At 49.7% G+C, this 23,274-nt stretch overlaps 1 protein-coding gene across 1 annotated transcript in view; it reads left to right on the top strand.

Annotated features, from left to right (window-relative positions):
- Positions 1-23,274, top strand: part of LOC119971242 — a 1,187,854-nt gene that overhangs the window by 639,664 nt on the left and 524,916 nt on the right. Inside the window, exon 3 of the mRNA XM_038806514.1 lies at positions 5,386-5,489. The gene's annotated coding sequence lies outside the window, so the exon portion shown is untranslated. The remainder of the gene's footprint in view (positions 1-5,385; positions 5,490-23,274) is intronic.

Raw genomic sequence — 23,274 nt, 5'->3', positions numbered from 1 at the left:
ACGTGGCTTGGTCCATTTTCGATACCTTACCCACCCCCATCTCCCACCTTCCCAAGGTCTGTGTTACATCACACCAAGGTGCTGGGACGGTGTCAGCACCATCAGCAGGTCACTGTCGAGAACAGGGGGGTGATGATAACACGCAGAGAGCTGAGCACCAGTGCTCCTTAATCTATGCCATAATCTATCCCTGCCTGTTTGCTGAGTGCTCGCTCAGACCCATCACCTGCATGCGGTGTGCCCGGGGAGGCTTGGAAAGATGGCCCAAGGGTTCGAATGTTAACCCGCATTGCGGACAAAAGTGACAGAGATATCATACTGGTTGTGCATAAGGGTGTTTGTGGTGTTTAACAATTCCCCACTCTCTCAATCATGCTGCCCCCCCACCCCTCCACCAGTGCTTTCAGTGATGCTCAATGTGCTCTGTCTTCCTAGCGCTACTGTTACATCTAGGTATGACCCCAGGATGCACATCAGAGATGGAGGCAGCCAGTGCATACCACGTCCTGTGGCATTAGATGCCCTTGCCAGCTCACTTGTCGGCAGCACATGCAAATTGTGCCCCAGAAGCCTGACCACTAGCATTTCCCACCGAGGTGCGTGTCTCTGCGCTGGCGGACAGTTGGGATGACTGCTGTGATGCTTTGATCGTGCCTTCCTCGGAGCTCCCCTTTGAGGTGGTCTCTTGCGAGGCTGGAGCGTGCCACCCAGGATGGACCAGCACCATTGGCTGGAGAACCTGCAGAGAATGGACATGTGGGGTGGGATTCTCCGACCCCCCCTCTGGGTGGGGGAATCGCCGGGGGACGGCATCAATCACGCCCCCGCCGGCCGGCGAATTCTCCGACGCCGGATATTCAGCCCGCGATGGGCCAAAGTTCCACTCGTTCTATGCAGGTCCCGCCGGCGTAAATTGGACTAGATCCCTTACTGGCGGGTCCTGGCAGCACGGGCGGGCTCCGGAGTCCTGGGGTGGGCGCGGGGCGATCTGGCCCCGGGGGGTGCCCCCACAGTGGCCTGGCCCGCAATCGGGGCCCACCAATCCACGGGCGGGCCTGTGACGTGGGGGCACTCTTTTCCTATGCGCCGGCCATGTGGTCCTCCGCGATGGCCGGCGCAAAGGTGAACCACCCCCTGCGTATGCACGGGGATGATGCTCCCGCGCATGCGCGGACCCGCCCAGGCCGGCCTAGTCCCTTCGGCCCCGGCAGGCGTTGCACCAAAGACCTTCCACGCCGGCCGGCGGGGCGCAAACCACTCCGGCACCAGCCTAGCCCATGAAGGTACGGAGGATTCTGCACCTTTGGGGTGGCCCGATGCCCGAGTGGTTCACGCCACTCCGTCCTGCCGGGACCCCCCGCCCCGCCAGGTACGGGAGAATCCCACCCATGGTCAGTGGGAGAAATGGGTCAGTCAGTAAAGCAATAACAACTCACGTTTGACAGATCCTCTGAATGGAGCCCGGTGGTTCCTCACCATTACGGCATCCACCAGCCTCCGCATAGGTGACTACCCTGTCCTCGGTCACCCCAATCACCTCCACGGCCCATTCCTTGAAGGAGCAGAGTATTTGTAAGTCTGGCACCCCACCGCCAGTCAGGGCCCTCGCTCGGCGATTGTGTGACAGCTTTTCTGAGGAACCGGCATCATTAGGCACACGTGCGTGGGAGGGATGTGTGAAGGAAGGGTTGAAGGGAGAGGGGGGTTGAAGGGAGGATTGAAGGATGTTGAAGGGAGAGGGGTGCGGAGGAAGAGTGGAGGATGCTGGGGGGTGGTGGGGTCAGTGGTGGTGGCATTGGTGTCTACCCACTCGTGCTGCCCAGTGTAGGTCATTGACCTTTTCCGGCACTGGAGGCCAGTCCTGCTGGTCACACTCCAGGCACCCACAGCCGTCGCCACCTTGTCACAGGCACCACTGGCTGCCCTGTGGCTGACACTCCGGGACCCTCAGGGGAACAGGGTGTCCCTCCTAGCCTCCATTGTGTCTAGAAGCCTGGCCAGATCTGCATCGCCGAATCTTGGAGCCGGTCTCCTGGGCGTCACTGTTGCAAACTGTCTGGGGTTGGCTGTGTAAGTGCTGTTTAAGTGCTGCTCGAACTTGTTAGGGTGGGGTTGGTGAGCGTGATGCCAGTGAATTGGCTGGCGAGCTTTCATTTGCGGTGAGAAGCCCATAAGACCTCATTAAGTGGACCATTAATGTTGAATAGCGCTGCCGGCATCACTGGGCAGAGCTCCCGGAAGCTCGCGGCAGTTCCTGCTCGCTATCACACTTAGGAATCATTCCAGAGAATCACGCAACGATTTTCTTTCACTGAACGACAATCATTGGTTTGCACATCCGGGAGGGTTAAAATTAATTTGTTTACCAATCTATTGCAGCAAAATGTATTTTTCCTTAATTTCCAATGTTGAATTATTAGGTTGTGGGGTGGGGAGTGGGGGGGGGGGGGGGTCAGATGTCGAGGGTTTTTGTTTAATGCCCCAGACTGGTTGGGTTGAAATAAAAATGTAAAAATTCTTAAACATGTACCCATTTTGCCATGTTTTAAGAGAGGCAGGACAGGGGCGGGTGATCATTTACACATTTTAATTAGGCTGCATGCCTCTAATTTCCTTTTCTGTTCCAGATCTGCTATCTCAGTTTCCCAGGTCTCAGAAAATCCAGCAGCTCTGGCCTCCCTTCAGCCTGCTGGGTTTTCCGAGTCCCAATAAACCCTGCCCTGCAGCCTTAAACTCAAATGGTGGCCAAAATAGGAGGCTATCACCTAAATGTTAAATTCACTGAGGGTGACTTGGCTGCCTCCAAGCCCACAGCAGCAAAACTAGAAGTAGACATTTTTGTGGCAGGTTACGGTCATGTTGCACATTTTAAATAATTCATTCTCTTGTTCTGCCTTTTGTGGGGGATTAAATTTCCACCCTTGTCTGTTCATGATAGACTAATTGTTCAGTAAGCCTTCTCTAAGGCGAGAATTAATGTGGCAACATGTGACATGTCCCAGTAGTTGGTGCACCGCAAAGGCTTCTCTGTTATTATCTCTGAGACATGCCATTGTTTATTTAGATATTGGGCAGAAAAAGCTAAACATCAGATCATCCTGTCTTGATGTTGCTTTTATTATATATTATGTTTCCTTGTAGGCAAATACATGGAGATTCAAAACAAATCTAACTATAGAAAATATCAGTAGATTTTCCTCTCTTTTGTCATCCATTTTCACAGATCCCAGCCCAGATAGGAGAGAGAAGTTTGCTGGAGAACATTTCTGCCAGTTCCTTCCCAGTCACTACCTCTTCCAGGGATTTTTCTCTGGAAGTGATGGCAAACATTGAAACACTTAACCACAATTGGGCAGATATATTTAAATAGCATGTTAACCACAACAGATCATCCAAAAATTGCAGTTTCGAAGAGGGGAGGGAGAGGTGGGGGGTGAAGGTGGAGGGAAGGGCGGTGTCAGGAGGTGGGAGGGGTGTGTGAAGGAAGGGTTGAAGGGAGAGGGGGGTGAAGGGAGGATTGAATTTGTAAATTTTACATCATATTTGACTGATAAGAACTTCCAACCACATATGCTTATCATGATTAAGGCTGCCTATTCCACCTCTGTAATATTGCTTCACCTGCCCCTTACTCAGTTGATGTGCTGCTGAAACCCTCATCCCTACGTTTCTTGCCCATAGATTTAACTATTCCAATGTTCTCCTGACTGGCCTCCCACATTCTACCCTCTATAAATTTGAGGTAATCCAAAACTCTGTTGCCTATGTCCTTCCTTATGCCAAGTCCTGTGATCGCTGACCCCACAAATCCTTACATAGCCTCATCCCCCTCCCTATATCTGTGATCTCCTCCAACCGCACAATCCTCTGTCATATCCATGCTCCTCTGATTCTGGCCTTTTGAGGATCCTTGATTTTAATTATCCTTGATTTTAATTGCTCCACAATTGGTGACCATTCATTGAACTGGTTAAGACCTAAGCTCTGTAATGTCCTGCATGCACCTCTCTCTGGAGATTAATTTCCTCTGTTAAGATTTTGGTTTGAAATTATCACTTTATCCATTTGCCTGATTTTGCTATCTAATACAAATATTGCTATATAATACTTCTGTATGTGCCTTGGAATATTTTATTCTATTGAAGATGCTAAATAATACAAGTTGCTGTTGTATATTTATTCTCAGTCTGTGAGGCCTCTGGATATGGGCTTGTCAATCAAAACTACTATTAGAGACTTGTTGATGCACATGGACATGTACATGGCATCACTTTGTTTGAGTACCAGGTGTCACCTTGTTCAGGTCTTGTGTACCCATCAATGCTTTGACAGGACATAACTGCCTGCCTTGCAGATCAAAGCATCCAGCTTGTGTTGTGAGGACCTTTACGGTTCCAGCATCATGTTGTTAAATCAAGGCAAGAAAAGGTCAAAGTCATTCACTTTCCTTTCATGTAATAAAAGATATTAGAGAAAAAACAATTGACCTTTTGAAAGATACCCCAATTGATTAGTTACAGTGCAAGGATTATCGGATTTTTAAACCAAACACGTACTTACCCGTATATTGGCTCAATTACCCCAAAGGCAACAGAACTGTTCTCGAGAAAGAAGTTAACAGAATATATTTCACATTATTATAATACTGCACTTAATTACAAATTAAATGGAAAAATTTGATCTTGTATTCCAAATAAATTAAAAGGGTAGGTTTAGGATCTGACTGAACATTGAAAGACATAAGCTGTAGCACGGAACCTCTGAGATATAGAAGGGTTGTTTCTCTCCACTGTAATCAGGAAATATGATTGTGAATAAGGGTGCATTTTTTGAGACTAAACACCCTGTGACTCCTTACATGCAGTCAGAATCAATTAGAAAATGCTGGACATGATTTTCTATTTATCAATTAATGGAAGATCATCATTTGTAATACCTGTAATTTTCCAATGTTTTCTAATTGCATAAGGCATCTTAAAATTTACCTTAATAGCAAATCTCCCAGTGTCATGGTCATGATGTATATTATGTTACATGCCTATTCAGTTATATATACACCACATATTCATGTCAGTGTTTCTGACTGTGTTTTGTCAGGTTGTCTGTCTCTTTTGGTTGCAGTCTGGCTTTTTCCCCCGGTATAGTTTTTTTTGTGTGTTACATTCTTTGGATTTCCCTTTGCTGAGTTTTGCTTATTTTGTTTTTTCCTTTGTGTAATTTGGGAGCTGAGGAGTTTGGATTTTATAGATATTAATAAAATAATGGGGTAACAGTTGTGCATGTGAGCTGGGGGCTGGACCAGGTGAAGTCTAAATATCTCCTGTTAATCAAGTTGGTGCAGGCTGAAGACTCAACTGAAGTGTTCACATTTTGTTATGTTTGCAGGAATTAATGACGTGGCTGACTCGCAAACCTGCTTCTCTGAATGTAATGTTACTGAGTGGAATGCCAGTGCTGATCTTTTGTGTGTGAGCCAGTAGTTACAGAAGGTGAGTTCAGAACCATACATGGATACAATAAATTGTCATGAGTTATATATTTACCATTAGTCTACATTAGTGGTTATATTTATTTATGGAAAGATGTTCTATCAATTGCTGGGAATCAATAATATTCTTGAAACATGAGGGTCAAGCCTTCACAGATCTATTTTATATATAATATTGCAATTGGGAGTTAGTTAGCATAGTTGGTTGGAGGGCTGGTTCATGATGTGGAGTGACACCAACAGCATGGGTTCAATTCCCCTACGGGCTGAGATTATTAATGAAGGCCACACCTTCTCAACCTTGACCTTCGCCTGAGGTGTGGTAACCCTCACGTTAAATCACCACCAGTCAGCTCTCTCTCTCTCTCTCTCTCAAAGGGGAGAGCAGCCTATGGTTCTTTGGGATTGTGGCGACATTTACAGTATTGCAATAAATAGTACTTAAGTATTCATTTAATTATATAGTACTCACATTGATAGCCGATGATAAGGGCATTCAAATTCATTTCAGTTCTGAGTATTCAGGTTGATCAAATCCTTCACACCTAAATTTACATTTCAGTCCACTACTTTTCAAACCTTACCCCTCCTAGATAACCATCAGCACGTTTCCACATTATATGATTATATCAGAAGATAAAAGGAACTGTATGCCAGTTATTAATAACCTATACATTGTAAAATAATGAACTGAATTCCTCACACACAAATTCCTGTTGCAGTAATGAGATTGGTAAAACTTGTTTTGTTCTCTTAATGTATGTTTCTTGATTTAATTGTGAATGCACAGAGTGTGATTAATAAGTTGGTAAATTATAGGCGCAGATTCAAGTTTGGAAATATGATACTGTGGCTATAGCAGAGACCTGGCTCAAATAAGACAGGACTGGGTATTCAATACTCTTGAGCACAAGGTGTTCAGGAAAGAGAGAAAAGGAGGAAAAGAGGGAGGAGTGGCTTTATTGATTAAGGAGAACATTGCAATGTGTGAGAGAGAAGATATCCCAAAAAGGTCAAGGACAGAATCGGTTTGACTAGAGCTAAGGAACAAAAAAGGTGCAGTTCCATTGCTCTGATGTACCATCAATGACCACGCGATGAATGGTGTTCTAAAGCCTCCAGCAGCTGGACCCAAGTATGGGGGCAGTGCAGGAGAGCGTACACTTTTATACAGAGCCTGCTGGGTGGAGCCAGTAGGCCGGGATTTACTGTAGTAACTGGAGTACAATGGCAGTGTACCATAATACATGTAATGTATGTTCAGTGGTTTACCACATTCAACCCCTGTTTAAAAAAAGAGTCCAGCGGGGGTGAAGCGAAGTTACAGGTCGAGTCTGTCGGGGGCTTTGACCTTCCGCTGCGATCGCCTCAGCCCTGGCTGTGGCGTGGGTGCCGATGTGAGTACCTGAGTCTCCAGGAGCATGTTGTCCTCTCCTTCTTCACCCAGTAGGTTAGCCGGTGGGGGGACAGGCGTGCCAGGGCGGGGGTGGCAGTGATAGTCACTGGTGGGGGGAGGGGGCAATGGCACAGGGGCGGGGGTGGCGGTGATCTCCACCAGAGGGGGAGGAGAATAGGCGGCGGGTGGGGGGGGGCTAGTAGCGTGCCACGCCGCCCCGCTCCCGGCTCCTTGATTCACCAGCGCCGATTCTCCAGCACCCATGTGATCACTGCCAGGTCGGCTGAGGGCTGTTGAAAGCAGCCCGCCCGGTGATTTTCCAGGCCTCAATGGGCTGACTGCCCACCGAGTTCGGCTGAGTCCCGCCGGCGTGGGTTACGTATGGTCCCACCCGGTGGGACTTCGGAGATCTGGCTACGGGGGCCGTCCTGGTGGGGTGGGCGGGTGTATCCAACTCCGGGGGGCCTCCACGGTGGCCTGGCCCACGATTGAGGCCTACCTATCGGCGGCCGAGCTAGTTCCATGGGGGGCCTATTTTCCTCTGCGCCAGGCCCCTGTAGAGCTCCGTCATATTGCCCAGGCTCGCATGCTCGGAGTCGCACCAGTCGTGGCGCGCATGCACAGACCCGCTACGGCATTCGAGCACCGGAGCAGCAGACACCACTCTGGCACCGTACTAGCCCCCTAGGAAGGTGTGAATACCCGGGCCTGCCGGTCCATTGACACTGGAGTGGCTCGCGCCATTTTTGACACCGGCTTCAGAACTTGGTCGCAGGATCGGAGAACCCCGGCCCTGGAATGCACTGCCTGAGAGTATGGTGCAAATAGATTCCGTTGAGGCATTCATAGGGGATTTAAACTTATAGAACATAGAACAGTACAGCACAGAACAGGCCCTTCAGCCCTCAATGTTGTGCCGAGCCATGATCACCCTACTCAAACCCACGTATCCACCCTATACCCGTAACCCAACAACATCCCCATTAACCTTACTTTTATTAGGACACTACGGGCAATTTAGCATGGCCAATCCACCTAACCCGCACATCTTTGGACTGTGGGAGGAAACCGGAGCACCCGGAGGAAAAGGTGGAAAGAAAGGGTTAAAGGGTGATGGAGGGAGGATGGCACCAGGTGAATTGCTGATTCAGAGAGCCTTTCCAGACACAATGGGCCAAATGACGACCTCCTGCACTGTAATAATTCTGTGATTCTGTAAATTGCTGTCCCACTAAATCAAATGGCTATCTCCAAATCTATCCTTGATGCTGTACCCTCCAGCATGCTGGAGTAATTACAGTGCCTTTTACAAAAAAAGATTAGGGCCGGGATTCTCTGAGCCCCCGCGCCGCAATCACTTTCAGCGCGGGGGCGGAGAATGGGGTCTCAAACCCGCGATCGGATCCGACGCCGGGACATGATTCTCCGCTGACCGGAGAATTACCGGCAGCCGCACGCGTGCGGTCGATGCGGCGCCGGTCGGAGGCCGTTGAAAGAGGCCCCCATGGCGATTCTCCGCAATCGAACAGCCAAGTTCCGCCGGCGTGTTTCCAGTGTGGTTCCAGCCGGCAGGAGCTCAGACCCGCGGTCATGCTGGCCGTCGTAGTGGGGGGACGGGGGTCAGATTCCGGGCGGGGGCCTCCACGACAGCCAGGGCTAACGATCGTTGGTTGCGCGCGATACGGGGTGACCTATCTTCTTCCTTGCCGACCAGCTGTGTGGTTCCGCCATGTTGTGCGGGGGCCAGCGCAAAAAAGACCACGTGCGCATGCACAGACCCGCGGCCGGTCGCCATGCACATGCACGGACCCTCGGCCGGAAGTACAGTGCTCCGTATTGGCAGCAGGAGCTGCGGGGCACATGCCAGGGCCCTGCTATCCCTCTTGAAATTGGAGAATGACTCCGGACTTTTTGAAAAAAGTCTGGAGTGATTCGCGCCCATTTTCCGGAGGGCGTGGGGATACAGCCCTATTTTTGGAGAATCCCAATTTCGGAGAATCCCGACTGTTATGGGCCAGGATTTAGAGAACCCCAAAGTGTATCATAGAGTTCACCTGGCCCACAGCTTTTAATAGATTGTGGTATGGGGAGCACACGGCCCATTCTACAGGTGTGGTACAGCACAAATGGAAAAGTATTTTTTCAGGCAAAACAATGTTTATTCTATGAACTCAAGTTAACCTTTTTAAAACATACAGTGAACATCTTAGCAACCATTAATTCAAGTTCAACCGCCAAAGAATACAATGCTAAGTGATCCTTAAGCTGTCCTTTTAACATGCATAAGGCTTAGAAAAGAACTTTTAACAGAAGCACATCAGGTTAAAGTCACTACTCAGAGCAGTTATTAGTTTTAAATCACCAAAAGATCGATTTACAGTTTTTAGATTACAGAGAGACTCATACACCTTTCTGGCTGTGACTGCAGCTATCCAGCTCTGAAAACAAAACTAAAACACACCCTGCAGCAAACAGCCTCAAACAAAATCAAAAAGCTGACAGACAGCCCAGCTCCCCCCACACTCTGACATCACTGATAAACACCCATTTCTTAAAGGTACGTTTCTTAAACACTCATTTCTTAAAGGTACTCTCATATGACACAACCAAGATTCTCTACTGATATTTTGGCCTTGCAATGATAGTGGCTAGCACTGCTGCCTCACAGCACCAGGGGCCCGGGTTCAGTTCCAGCATTGGGTGACTCTGGGGAGTTTGCACATTCTCCCCATGACTCTGTGGGTTTCCTCCGGGTGCTCCGGTTTCCTCCCATAGTCCAAAGCGGTGCAGGTAAGGTGGATTAGAAATGCTAAATTGTCCCTTAGTGTTCAAAGATGTGCAGGTTAAGTGGGGTTATGGGGATAGACTGGGTGTGCTCCCAGGGATAACTCACGCACTCCCAGGGTAGGGTGCTCTTTCAGAGGGTAGCTCCAGGCTTGATGGGCCGGATGGCCTCCTTCTGCACTGTAGGAATTTTATGGAAGTGATTACTCCTTATTAACAACTAGCTGGTGTTTTATCTCTCCATTTATCTATCCACTGATCACCAGCTTAGAATTGCTGTGTGATTGTACAATTGTAAGGCATTACAGTTTAAGAATTATGCTTCTCTACTTAAGAAATAACTGCTAAAAGTTAAAATTACTGATATTAAATCACAGCAAATTAATTCTAATCCTATTGTCATGCATAAATACCTTCCTTCTATTGATTACTGATTTGTTTTATTTTCTGGCAGTACTAACCCATGAACTTATGACCTCCGTTTGTAATGTTTTTTTTGGTTTTTTTGGGGTTTTTTTTCTTTAAATTTAGAGTACCCAATTAATTTTTTCCAATTAAGGGGCAATTTAGCGTGTTCAATCCACCTACCTTGCACATCTTTGGGTTGTGGGGGCGAAACCCACGCAAACACGGGACGAATGTGCAAACTCCACGCGGACCGTGTTCCATTTGTAATGTTAATGGCTCTGCTCAAGAACACTGGTATTTTCTTAAAATAACAAATATGAATTGACAAAGTTCTATGTCACTATATGTAATCAAACCTATTTAAGGTCACGCTCTCATCCCAAGTATTGCCTTGACTTTGTTAGCTAAGCAGAGAAAGTTTCAGCCTGGTGAGGAACTGAAATGTCTGCCTGTAGGCCGAGTGGTCATGAGGGCATTTGATGATGTGACTACAGACGAGGCCACATGTTGGGAGTGCGTGAGTTATCCCTGGGAGCACAGGCAGAGCACAAGTGTTGAGGTAGCTCCTAAGCGAGTGAAAATCCTTGTTGCCAGTGATTCGGGAACACAATACATTTTCAAAGTGTCAGAAATTGACAATGTGGCACAAGGACTTGCATGTCTCTGTCTCGTCCTTGACATTATCAGGACCATACAGGTGAAGCTTAACCGTGTGAAATGCAGATTAAAGGTCAAGCAGTTTCTTTACTTGGACCATTTAGTCACAGCCGATGCTATATGCCCATTCCAGACAAGACAATGCCAATGTGACAGATAGCCATTCCTGTGGACAAGGACATCTTACAACACTTTTTTGGTATGACAAATTATCTTTCAAAGTTCATTCCATGTTATAGTGAAGTCACTGGACTTCTTTGTCAACCTCTTCACCAAGATGTCGAGTGGTACTGACGAGAGCACCACACAGTGGTCTTCAACGGACTCTTAACAGGCATTTGCAGCTCCACCAATACTCTACAATACTTTGACCTTTGAATACATATGTCAGCAGATGTCTCCCAGCATGGGTTTGGCGCAGTCTGCACCCAGAAGGAAACTCACTGACACTGAGACTCGTTATGCACAATTTGAAAAGTAACTCCTTGCTTTAGTTGTCGTCGGTTATAAATTTTGTATAAATTCACATAAGTCTAGAAGTAGCTTTCAAATCTCATCTTTCTATAACAAAGTGGGGATGGGATTTTGGATAGGCACCAGTTAATACTGGGAGAGGACTTGAAGACCGTGTTGGATCTGAGGGCAGACAGGTCAAAGCCGCGTTTGCTGACCCCCTGGGGGGGGGGGGGGGGGGGGGGGGGGAGACAAAGGCGTCGACCATGTTTATGGAGGAGATGGGACGGGTGGACCCATGGATGTTTTTGCACACGCAGCTCAGGGAGTATTCGTTCTTTTCACCAGTACTCAATGTACACTGAAGGTTTGATTTTTTTCGTGCTGGGGAAGGAGCTGTTAGCTGGGGTGAGGAAGGCAGAGTATTCTGCAGTCGTTATTTTGGACCATGCTGCACACTGGGTGAATCTGGTCTTGGAGAAGGGGCCTGCTCAGAGGCCAGCATGAAAGGTCGATTTGGGAATGTTGGCAGACCCTAATTTTTGTGTCAAAATGGGGAAGGGATAGATAGGAAAATAGGAGGTTTCACCATCAGTGGTATGGGAAGCGTTGAAAGCGGTATTGAGGGGTGAGGTCATTTAATTTGAGGCACAGGTGGACAGAGAGGCAAGGGAGGAGCAGCAGTATTCGATAGAGGTGATTTTGGAGGTAAGACCCGAAGAGGAAGGAGCTGCAGGCGAGGTTTAATCTTCTGTCCACAGGAAAGGCAGTTCGGCAGCTGAGGCGGGCGTTGGGAATTGTGTATGAGTATGGGGAGAAAGCCAGTCGCTTGATGGCGGGCCAGCTCTGTTGGCAGATGGCGGCAAGAGAGATTGTTTGTATCAGCGATGGGACAGGGGAGCTGGTGGTGGCACCAGAGCAGGTTAACAAGGTTTTTGAAGAGTTCCACAGCGATTTGTATAACTCAGAGCCGCCAGCAGATGCGTCGGATATGAGGGAGTCTTTGGGGCGATTGGAGTGTCTCAGAGGAAGATAGGGCAGGAATGGAGGAGCCAATGGGGGTGGAGGAAGTGCAGGTGGTGGTAGGGTGAATGCAGATTGACAAGGAATGGGGGCCAGATAGATTTACAGTGGAATTCCATAAATGTTTAAGGATAGGTTGGCGCCACAATTGGTGGAAATGTTTAAGGATGCGAAGGCCATTGCCAGAGATGATGGGTCAGGCATTCATTTCATTGCAGCTTGAAAACGATGAGGATCCAGTGGAGTGTGGATTACACAGGCCCATATCTCTATTGAATGTGGATGTCCAGATATTGGCCAATGTGCTGGCGCTTTGGTTGAATGTCTGCCTTCTGAAGGTGATTGGGGAGGATCAAACGGGATTCATAAAGGGCAGGCAGTTGTCATCAAATGAGCAGTGGCTGTTGAATGTGGTGCTTTCTCCGGCAGATGAAAGGGAGTTGGAGGTGATAGTGGCACTGGATGCGGAGAATGGATTTGATCGGGTTGAGTAAAGATATTTGTTTGCAGTGTTGGAGAGGCTTGAGATTGGGCCTATATTTGTGGCATGGGTGAAATTGAAGTATAAGGATCCGATGGCGTGTGTGCAAACAAATGAAGTGAATTTAGGATACTTTGCATTGCATGGGGGAACGTTGAAGGGCTTGGATAAATGGAAGGGGGTAGTGAGGGGAGTGGAGCATAGGGTGTCCCTGAAAACTGATGACCTGTTGTATATTTCTGACCTGTGTGCTTCTGTGGGGCGGGAGTCAATGTGACGGAACGTCAATGTCCTCATCTGACCCGAAGTCTGGGGTCTCCTGGGTCATGGTCCCTTGTGTGTTTGTCTGCTGTGTTTCTGTCTCCTATGTGTCTGTCTGCTGTGTATCTGTCCCCTGCGTGTCTGTCCCCTGAGTATCTGGTGTCTGTCTCCTGTGTGTTCATCCCCTGTGTATTCATCCCCTTTGTGTTTGTCCCCTGTTTGTCTGTCCCCTGTGTCATGATATGCAGACACACACATAATGATATAAAGGCAGGCACAGACAAGCAGCTGATGGACACAGAGAACAGGACATGACCAATAAGCAGGCAGGACACTCAGGGGTGGGAACTGACTATAAAAGACACGAGGCACTGACACTCCACCTCTTTCCACTGATGAACATCTAGAGAGTCAGTCAAGGGTGTTGTTACAACATCACACCTTCACCACGTGGCTAAAAGCTAGTCTGGTTCAGTCAGACAGAGTAACCACACTTACGTTAGCAGAGAGTGGAACTCACAGAGAACTGTGCTAACTGTGCTATTAGTTCAATAAACCTGCTTGAACTAACTTCACGGTCTGGAGTATCTTTTTGATGTAAGCTGCATCCAGTTGCAGCCAGTGTTATACCAGTGTACCTAACACGACACCCTGGGTGTTCATCCCCTGCGTGTTCGTCCCCTGGGTGTTCGTCCCCTGTGTGCCTGTTCCCTGTGTCTTTGTTCCTGTGTCTTTGTCCCCTGAGTGTTCGTCCCCTGGGTGTCTGTCCCCCATGTCATGGTGTCCTGGCTCATCTCGGGCAGAGGGCTGATGTTCTGGCTGCCCTCCCGACGGTCCTGGCACTGGCTGAAGGTGGATGGCCCCGGATGGGCCGGGCCCATCGCTGGCTGGTCCCGTAAGACACAACATAGCATGTATGGTATTGGGGCTGGTTTAGCTCACTCAGCTAAATCGCTGGCTTTTAAAGCAGACCAAGCAGGCCAGCAGCACGGTTTGATTCCCGTTCCAGCCTCCCCGGACAAGTGCCGGAATGTGGCGACTAGGGGCTTTTCACAGTAACTTCATTGAAGCCTACTCGTGACAATAAGCGATTTTCATTTTCATTTCATTTTCATGGTTAGAGAGGCAGACGGAAGTGAGGCATGAGGTGGTAAGGGCTGTTTGTGAGGGATGGAGTGGTGAAGGTTCAGAGGGTGTGGGGTGAGGGGGTGAGGATGTGAGGGTGAGAGGGGTGGGGTGAGGGGTGTCCATGCATGTGTTATCAGGAGCCGCAACCAGGCAGGGGGTCTTACTTGGTGGTGTGCCTCCGACCTCCGTCTCAGTGACCTCCCTCTCCTCTAGCCCGCCGACAATGTCAAGTGCCCTCTGCTCGGGCACAGTGAAGGGACGCAGGTCTTCCAGTTCCCCTCCGATCTTCTCTTGCTCACGGCGGTTATGAGCGGCCTTGTCCTGGGGAGGCAAACACAAATAGCAACAGTGCTAGACGGTCATACGCATGCAGTCCAGGGGTTAGGTTTCGGATGGCATTAGTACACAGGGCACCCAGCCATTGCGGCTGGCATGGGTCGGTGCAGCCATGTGGGTCAGTGTAGGGGTGGGACTGTCCCCGGTGGTAGGGGGGTGGGGGTCATGTGTGCGTGCGGGTAGGGGGTTATGCCGGGGCAAAGCGCTGGGTCCTCACCCTGGCTGACCTGACGAGGTTGTGCAGCTTTTTTCTGCACTGGTCTGCAGTCTGGGCCACCACCCCGACGGTGCTGATGTCGGCCACATCCACCCAGGGACAGCGAACGATGGCGCCTGCTGTCATGCATCCCAGCCCGGGGTACAACACCTAGTTCCCCGTCCCTAAATCACGGCGCTGCTCTCCGCGCAGCCAACTTGCCTGTGACGGATGTGTGTGGGGGGGGTGATTATACTTAATTCCAGCCGTGGCGTTACGTCAATGATGGAACCGGCCAATCGGTGACTGGTCCCTCAGGCATTGCACAATTAATATTTTGCCGTGGTTTTTATTTTTATTTCAGTGCCTGTCGGTCTTTTTGCCTAAATCGTTTTTTAAGGATGTGGATAGGTTGGTTTCATCATTTGTCTGGGCAGGTAAGGTGGCTTGGATTAGGAAGATGGTACTTCAGAGGCGGCTGCAGTCGGGGGGATTGGACCTTTCAAACATGTTGTACTCTTACTGGGCGGCAAATGCGGAGAAGGTGCGTGGCTGGAGGAGCGAGACGGAGGCTTTGTGAGTGAGAATGAAGACAAGGTCTTGTAGACAGTCGGGTTTGCGGGCGCTGGCAACGGCACCACTCTCGTTTGCCTCAGGGAGGTGTTTGGGGAGTCCTGTAGCGCTTGCCATGCTGAAAGTATGGAGGCAATTTCAGCAGCACTTTAGCTTAGGGACGGGATCGAGGTTGATATCTATCCAAGGGAATCATGGGTTTGAGCTGGGGAGGATGGATGCAAGGTTTCGGGATGGGAGGAAAGAGGAGTGAAGGAGATAAAGGACTTATTTTCAGAAGGCTAGTTTTCACGTTTGGAGTAGTTTGGGGCAATGTTTGGGTTCCCGCGTGGGGAGGGTTTTAGGTACATGCAGGTGCAGGACTTTTCAATAAAGCACTTTCCGGCTTTTCCGGTCGCACCTTCCTCTTTGTTGCTGGAGGAGGTGTTGTTGGTAGTGGAGCTGTTGGGGTGGGGGGTCTTCTCAGCAATTTATGAGACTGTTTTGGAAGAAGAGAAGGTGTTCCTGGAGGGGGTCAAGGCCAAGTGGGAGAGAGGATTGGGGTTGGCGCTGGAGGAGGGATTGTGGTGCAAGCTGCTACAGAGGGTGAATGTGCGAGACAGCTAAAGGTGATACACAGGGCACACCTGATGGAGTCAAGGATGAGCCGGCTGTTTGAGGGGATAGAGGATATTTGTGAACAGCTTGGGAGTGGGCAGCTAATCGTGTACATATGTTCTGGTGTTGCCCGAAGTTGGAAACATTTTGGAGGTCGTTCTTCAGAACCATGTTGGCGGTCTTGCATGTGGACTTGGAGCCTAGTCCCCTGGAGGCCATACTTGGGGTGTCAGACCTGCCGGAATTGCAAGTAGGAGCAGGGCAGAAGTTTTAGCCTAGACCTCGCTGATCGCTCACAGGCAGATTCTGTTGGGGTAGAGGTTAGCTTCTTCACTCGGTGCCTCAGTGTGGCTGGGGGATCTAATGGAGTTCCTGCATTTAGAGAAGATGAGGTTCCCCAAAAGATGGAGTTTGATTATTCTGCATTTCAGGGAGTTAGTTATCATCAGCTGTTGCGGGGGGGGGGGGGGGGGGTGGAGGGGGGAGGGGGGGGTTGATTGGAAGGAGGGGGAACACAGAAAGGGTTTTGTGCTGGGCATATTTTATTTTGTGTTGCAATGTTTTATAAATGTTAAAATGTTAAAAACTTGAATAAAGATACTTAAAAAGAACAACAAAGTGGGAATAGAAGAAGAGATGTAATGGAATATGCACCAGCAACGTCAGCTTAATCGGTGCCTCACTGTATATGTAAGTAGTTATGCATTGTTAGCTTGATAACTTGTATGCTACACAATGGTCTGTATATAGTTTCCTATTGTGCACACTGTTGCATCTCATGCCACTGGGTGTTCCAACTAAACGGGAAGATGTCGATCATTTGAAAGCATTTGATACAGTGCCATATGGCAGGTTGGTTAGCAAATTTAAAATGTTTGGGATTGTTGGGTCCTTGGTAGCATGGGTTAGAAGTTGGCTAAGAAATAGGAAACAGAGGGTCGGTACAGATGGGCATTTCTCAGACTGGAGATGAGTTGAAAGTGGTGTTCCCCAGGGTTGAGTGTGGGAACCGTTGCTTTTTATGATTTATATAAATGATTTAGAAGTGGGTGATGAGGGAAAAATCTCTAAATTTGCAGATGATATTAAGCTGATGATGCTGAGCAACTTCAGAGTTGGCCAAATGGGCAGACACCTGGCAGATGAACTTCAATGCAGCGGAATGTGAGGTAATGCATTTTGATAGAAGAAACATGGGGAGACAATATAGGCTCAATGGTACAACTTTGAGGAGAGTACGGGAACAGAGGGACCTCAGAATTCAAGTGCATTATTATCTGAAGGCGGCCAGGCAAGTTGAAACAGTTGACAAGAAAGCTGATAGCATCCATGGGTTTATAAATAGAGGCATCGAGTATGAAGCAAGGAAGTGATGCTACACTTCTACAAATCATTGGCCAGACGACATTTAGAGTATTTTGCTCAATTCTGGGCACCTTATTTAAGAAAGGATGTTAAAGCTCTGAGAGAGTGCAGAGGAGATTTGCTGGAATGATACCAGGAATGAGGAACTTTAGATACAAGGAAATATTGAATAAATTGGGTTTGTTCTCTTTGGAGCAGAGAAGATTAAGAGGCAATCTTATTGAGGTGTTCAAAATTCTGAACAATTTTGACAGGGTAAAGAAGGATATCCTGTTTCCACTAGTTGGTATGGCAGTGACGAGGGGTCACAATTTCAAGATGGTCAGTAAGAGAGCGAGGAGTGGGATGAGGAGAAACTTCTTTACTCAGAAGTTGTTGGGGCTTGGAATACGCTGCCTGGGAGAGTAATGCAGGCGGATTCTATTGGAGGTTTGAAAAGAGAGCTGGATATGTATTTAAAAGTGACGAATTTAGAGGGCTACCGAGATAGGGCTGGGAAATGGGACTAGCTAGGTTGTTCTTTTGGGAGCATGTGCAGACACAATGAGCCAAAAGGCCTCCTTATGTGCTGTTTGTAACAAACAATAATAAAGAAAAAAACAAGTGGCCACATGAAAACATGATGACATAGCTACAAAAGAGGTCACGTGACATGAGCGTGGGAGTTATCCCTGGAGTGCAGGCAGAGCACAAGTGTTGAAGTAACTGCTAAACTGGTGAATAAGCTACTCTTTGTTGAAAACTCTTGCTGCCAGTGATTCAGGAACCCAACACATTTACACTGACATTTGTATATGGTATACTTTAGTTTCCACATTGCCATTACTTAGCATGAAAATGTGTTCTTTCCTTTCTCAGGATGATGACAATACACATGAAAAATAAATTAAGTTGCTACTCCTCCCATTCTTATTCTGAGCAAAAATATAACAGATTATTCAAGAAATATTTTTCCATCACTTTTTATAAACTTGGATTTTTCTGTTTCAAGAAAGTACTTATTTTGAATGCAATCACAGATGTTTCACAGGTTGTAATTTCTATCGACTTTGCACCGTAGACTTTGTTTAATTTATTTTCTTTATACATTTACGTCCTTCCTCAAACATCTTTTGGACAGATGAGGCGTATGCGTGTGTGTGTGTGTGAAATAAGCAATGCTAACACCCAGTAAAGTGATGAAAAAGCTGCCCTAGCAACACTTTCACTTTAAGCTCTGTCTTAAACACGTGTAAAAGTCCGTTTGACAACACACTTCATTTGTTCAATGACGGTGTCTAGGAACAAAATAGATTGCATCAGTGGGATTAGCAGGTTGCTATCCAAATTGGTCAGTTTTCTCTGGTTTGTATGTTGGCAAAGATGCCTCAAGCCATAACCATATGATTGAGCCAATCTAGATAGTATATGTTGTAGACTGAGGCAAATAGTCCAAAATAGGCCAGGCTGACAGGGTACAAGTCACTTTATTCCACACTAGTCACAATAATCACTCCTCTCCCCTCCCCACTCCACTCCACTCCCCACAGGGTCTCCTTCTCCGAAATGCTTCCAAGTCGGTGTTTATATTCTGTTGTGAGATCCTCCAATTATGAGGCAGCTTCACCCCCTAGTCACCATAGTAGTGATGGAACCATCAATTCAGCGAACACGTGTAGTTGGATCTGAACAGAGGCTTTAATACACTTCCAACAGAGCCAGCCTATTCGTCGTTGAACTTCAGATGAACTGCAGGCTGGCTCTAAGGCACTGATCTTTATACATCGGTTCCAGGGGGAGGAGTCCTGGGCGGAGCCAAGTTGGAGCCCAGTACAAACTCTCGCGCACTCCCAGAGTGACTCCCCCTTGGTGATCGGATAGTGCAACTGCACTTACAATGGTGGATAGTGAACATATATACACGGAGTTATATTGGCAACTATATACAGCATTGATCTTACAATGGGTAGATAACGAACATATATACATGGAGTGATATTGGCAACTATATATAGTGTGAATCACATTCACCACATTCACCCCCTGTTAAAAAAATCAAGTCAGGCGGGGATGATGGCTCAAAGAGTCAGTCTGTCCGGTGGTCGAATTGTCCGTTTTGATCTGCGGAGCACCGGGGTTGCAGCCTTTTGCGGTGGCTGGGTGGGCGTCAAGGTCTGGGGTACGGTTGCCGGCTCCGGGGCGAGTCTTGTCCGAGCCTCATACACCTCCTGGTCGAATGGAGACTGGGGGTGCGGGGGCGGGCTGGTGCTGGCGCTCGGGACTGGTAGGGTGAGCTCGCAGAATCGGGGGCGCAAGGGGGCGGCCGCATAGGGAACAGGGAAAGGAGTTCTTCGGTGGGGGTAGATGGGGGGCTGGATCCAGCGGGTGCCAGGTCCCGGTGGGATACTGTGTCCTGGCGACCGTCCGGGAACTCAACAAATGCGTACTGTGGGTTGGAATGAAGCAGGCGCACCTTTTCAACAATGGGGTCAGTTTTGTGCGCCCTGACATGCTTCCTTAGGAGGACCGGGCCTGGCGTCCTCAGCCACGCCAGAAGGCCTGTGGTAGTGCCCCTGGAAAAAATGAAGAGCCGCTCGTGGGGGGTTTGGTTGGTAGCTGTACACAGGAGGGATCTAATTGCGTGGAGCGCGTCAGGGAGGACTTCCTGCCATTGGACCTGAGGGTCAGTAGGACGGTCTTCCAGACCGTCGCGTTCTCCCTCTCCACCTGTCCGTTCCCCCTGGGGTTGTAACTAGTAGTCCTGCTCGAGGCGATGCCCTTGTCGAGCAGGTACTGACGCAGCTCGTCACTCATAAAGGACGCACCCCGGTCGCTGTGCACGTAGCTGGGGAAACCGAACAGGGTGAAGACTCTATGCAGGGCCCTAATGACTGTGTGGGAGGTCATATCGGGGCATGGGATGGCGAAGGGGAATCGGGAGAACTCGTCAATAATGTTAAGGAAGTAAATATTTTTGTTAGTGGAGGGGAGTGGCCCTTTGAAATCGATCGCAAGGCGTTCAAAGGGCCTAGAAGCCTTGACCAGGTGGGCCCTGTCTGGTCTATAGAAGTGGGGTTTACACTCAGCACAGATCGGGCAGTCCCTGGTGACCGCTTTTACCTCCTCGTTGGAGAAAGGCAGGTTTTGGGCTCTGATTAGTGGGCGAGCCGGGTGACCCCTGGGTGGCAGAGGTCATCGTGGATGGCTTTTAGGCGGCTGATTTGCGCGCTGGCGCATGTCCCGCGGGACAGGGCATCCGAGGGCTCGTTGAGCTTCCCCGGTCGATATTTGATATCGTAATTGTAGGTGGAGAGTTCAATCCTCCACCGAAGAATTTTGTCATTTTAAATTTTGCCCCTTTGGAGTTGTCGAACATGAAGGTGACCGACCGTTGGTCGCTAATGAGGGTGAACCTCCTACCTGCGAGGTAGTGCCTCCAGTGTCGGATAGCCTCCACGATGGCTTGTGCTTCCTTCTCGACTGAGGAGTGTCGGAGTTCTGAAGCGGATAGGGTACGGGAGAAAAATGCAACGGGCCGCCCTGCTTGGTTTAAAGTGGCTGCTAGCGCTACCTCTGAGGCGTCGCTCTCAACCTGAAAGGGAGTGGATTCATCCACCGCCCGCATGGCTGCTTTGGCGATGTCGTCTCTGATGCAGCTGTAGGCCTGGCGTGCCTCAGCACACAGGGGAAATAGTGTGGCCTTGAAGAGTGGGCGGGCTTTGTCCGCATATTGGGGGACCCACTGGGCGTAGTACGAAAAGAGCCCCAAGCACCGTTTGAGGGCCTTGGGGCCATGGGGGAGGGGGGGTTCATGCGGTCCGGGTCTGGGCCCAGGACTCCGTTCTCCACGACGTAGCCGAGGATGGCTAGTCTGTTTGTGCGGAACACGCATTTCTCCTTGTTATATGTAAGGTTTAATTTTTGGGCCGTCTGGAGAAAACGGTGGAGGTTGGCGTCGTGGTCCTGCTGGTCATGGCCGCAGATGGTAACATTATCCAGATACGGAAACGTGGCCCGCAGCCCGTACTGGTCTACCATTCGGTCCATTGCTCGTTGGAACACCGCAACCCCATTAGTGACGCCGAAGGGAACCCGGAGGAAATGGAAGAGGCGGCCATCGGCCTCGAACGCCGTGTAGTGGCGGTCCTCCGGGCGGATTGGGAGCTGGTGGAACGCAGACTTCAAATCCACCATGGAAAATACCCGATATTGGGCAATCTCGTTTACCATGTCTGCAATTCTGGGGAGGGGATACGCGTCTAGGAGCGTAAAGCGATTGATGGTCTGGCTATAATCGACGACCATGCGGAATTTTTCCCCGGTCTTGACGACCACCACCTGAGCTCTCCAGGGACTGTTACTGGCCTCTATGATCCCCTCACTGAGCAGCCTTCGGACCTCCGTTCTGATAAATACCCTATCCTGCAGGCTGTACCGCCTGCTGCGGGTGGCTACCGGTTTGCAATCCGGGGTGAGGTTGGCGAAGAGAGGAGGGGGGGCGATGCGCAGCATGGCGAGGCTGCAGATAGTGAGTGGGGACAGGGGCCCGCCGAAGCTGAGGGTGAGACTCTTGAGATTGCATTGGAAATCCAAGCCTAAGAGGAGTGGCACGCAGAGGTCGGGCAAGACATACAGTTTAAATTTGGAATAGCTAGTGCCTCGAATCGTTAGCGTTGCTTTAGTGCGGCCTTGGTTTTGGATGGAATAGGAGCCCGAAGCGAGGGCGATAGTTTGGTTGACGGGATAAATAGGGAGGGAACAGCGTCTTACCAGCTCTGGGTGTATGAAGCTCTCTGTGCTCCCGGAGTTGAAGAGGCACGACGTGTTGTACCCGTTGATCTGGACCTCCGTCATCGAATTTCTCAGATGCTTGGGACGAGATTGGTCGAGGGTGACCTCGTTGAGTTGCGGGCCACGTGGTGGGTGCCCGGGGGAGTCGAATTCTTCCGATCGGGCGTCCTGTCAAGTAGATGCCGCTGCGTTCTGGCGAGCTTGATGCAGGAACACTGCACTGAGTTGCGGGCCATGTGGTGACTGCCCGGGGAGGTCGTACTCCTCCGATGAGCTGTTTGAGTCTGGGGATGCAGCTAGGGCCCATGGAGGGTGGTGATGAAGATGACGTCCAAGATGGCGGTCCCCATGATTCGCATGTGGCCGGCTGCATGGTGGAGGTTTGCCAAGATGGTGGCCCCCATGGATCGCACGTGGCGGGAGGGGGCGGAGCCTGAGCGTAGGCCGCAGCGTTTCGGGCCCCGCGGGCCTGCTGGTGCTGGAGGCGATGTTTTTGGACTGTTGGGGTGTTGAGGGTTGGGGCCCTTCTGCCGAGGCACACTCTAGCATAGTGGCCTTTCTTCCCGCAGCTGGTGCAGGTCACGGATCGGGCTGAGAAGTGCTGCCGCAGGTGCTGGCTTTGTCCACAGAAGTGGCAGACTGGAGCAGTTGAATATCTGGTTTGGGGAGCTGAATAGTGGCAGGCTGGAGCAGTTGAATAACTGGTTTGGGGAGCTGAATAGTGGCAGGCTGGAGCAGTTGAATAACTGGTTTGGTGAGCTGAGTAGCTGGCTGGGGGAGCTGAGTAATTAATCTGGAGCAGCTGGATAGCTTGAGTAGTTGACTGGGACAGTAGGGCGACCGGCTGTGGCAGCGTGATAGCTGGGGGGCCTTGCGGCATAGGCTTGGGGGTCCTCAGGTCAGGGGCCGATGCGGGGCTAGCGGGGTCCGCGGGAAGCGAGTTGAGGCTGCGGAAGGAAACTTCCATTGTGATAGCAGCCTCTACGGTAGTCTCTAAGCCCTGGGCCCCATTTCCTAATAGTCTCTGGCGTATATAGTTAGATCGAAGGCCCGCTACAAAAACGTCCCGCACAGCAAGCTCCCTATGTTCGGCCGCGGTTACAGCCTGGTAATTGCAGTTATTTGAGAGATTGTTCAACTCGCGTGCAAATTCAGCTAAAGTTTCAGTAGACCATTGTCGGTGAGTCGTGAACACATGGCGGACAAATACCTCGTTCATGGGCCTAATATACATTTTGTCCAAAATCGCCAGCGCTGCGGTGTAGGAACCGGCTGGATTTAGTTGTGTCGAAATTCTGTGGCTTATCCTCGTGTGCAGTAGGCTGAGCTTTTGTTCCTCCGTAGTTTCAGCGGTGCTG

This window comes from Scyliorhinus canicula, chromosome 9 (assembly GCF_902713615.1).
Source record: "Scyliorhinus canicula chromosome 9, sScyCan1.1, whole genome shotgun sequence".
NCBI lineage: Eukaryota > Metazoa > Chordata > Chondrichthyes > Carcharhiniformes > Scyliorhinidae > Scyliorhinus > Scyliorhinus canicula.
The sequence above is the reverse complement of the archived record's forward strand: the minus strand, read 5'-3'. Positions and strand labels throughout refer to the sequence as shown.